Below are 767 nucleotides of genomic sequence, written 5' to 3'. Positions count from 1 at the left end.
CCTTCCATGCACTACTTGAAACTCATATAAATAACTACGAAGCCACTTTTAGGTGTTGTTCCAAACTTGAATAATGCCATGTGTTATGTTTTGCACGTTTTCTTCATGTTTTTTTTTTTTTTTTTTCTCTCTCTCTCTCTCTCTCTCTCTTTTTTTTTCCCTTTGTATGTGTTGCGACCTTATTGCACCACTTGTCACATTGTTGATGAATTAAGATCTCAAATATTTTAACCAAAATTTGTATTATGTTTATTTAGTAGTGAAGCCATTAGGGGAGTCAGGTGAGCCATGGCCTCCTCAATGCCCGTGAATTTTTTCAACAATGTAGGTATATTCTGAATTTTTTTAGTTATATATGTGTCTACTGTATGTAGTACTGTGTGAAGATTATTTTTAGCATTTGAAATTCACGGTCTTCTAAAAGTTGTATCACTAAACTTTCTTTTATAACGGTTCATGACCCACAATTTTATTCCAATCTTAACTTACTAATCAATTAGAATATTAAAATTAATTAAGACTAAAATGACCTAGTTCTCTCATGATTCAACCAAAAAGTCAAATAAATCCACATTTTTCTTATAAACTATGATTAGAAGATTAAGACAAGATAGATCAATTTTTATTATATAATCGCTTTTAATCAAAGGTAGGTAAAAAGTGTAATTTTTTTCTTAATTTTAATACATATTTATTAAGTTTTATTGATACCTTTTGTTATACATCCATTAGCTGTAAAGTACTTCATTTGCATGTTAAAAATTTTA

Source organism: Quercus suber, unplaced genomic scaffold (genome assembly GCF_002906115.3).
Source record: "Quercus suber isolate HL8 unplaced genomic scaffold, Cork oak 2.0 scaffold_1035, whole genome shotgun sequence".
NCBI lineage: Eukaryota > Viridiplantae > Streptophyta > Magnoliopsida > Fagales > Fagaceae > Quercus > Quercus suber.
This window is presented reverse-complemented; position numbering follows the sequence as displayed.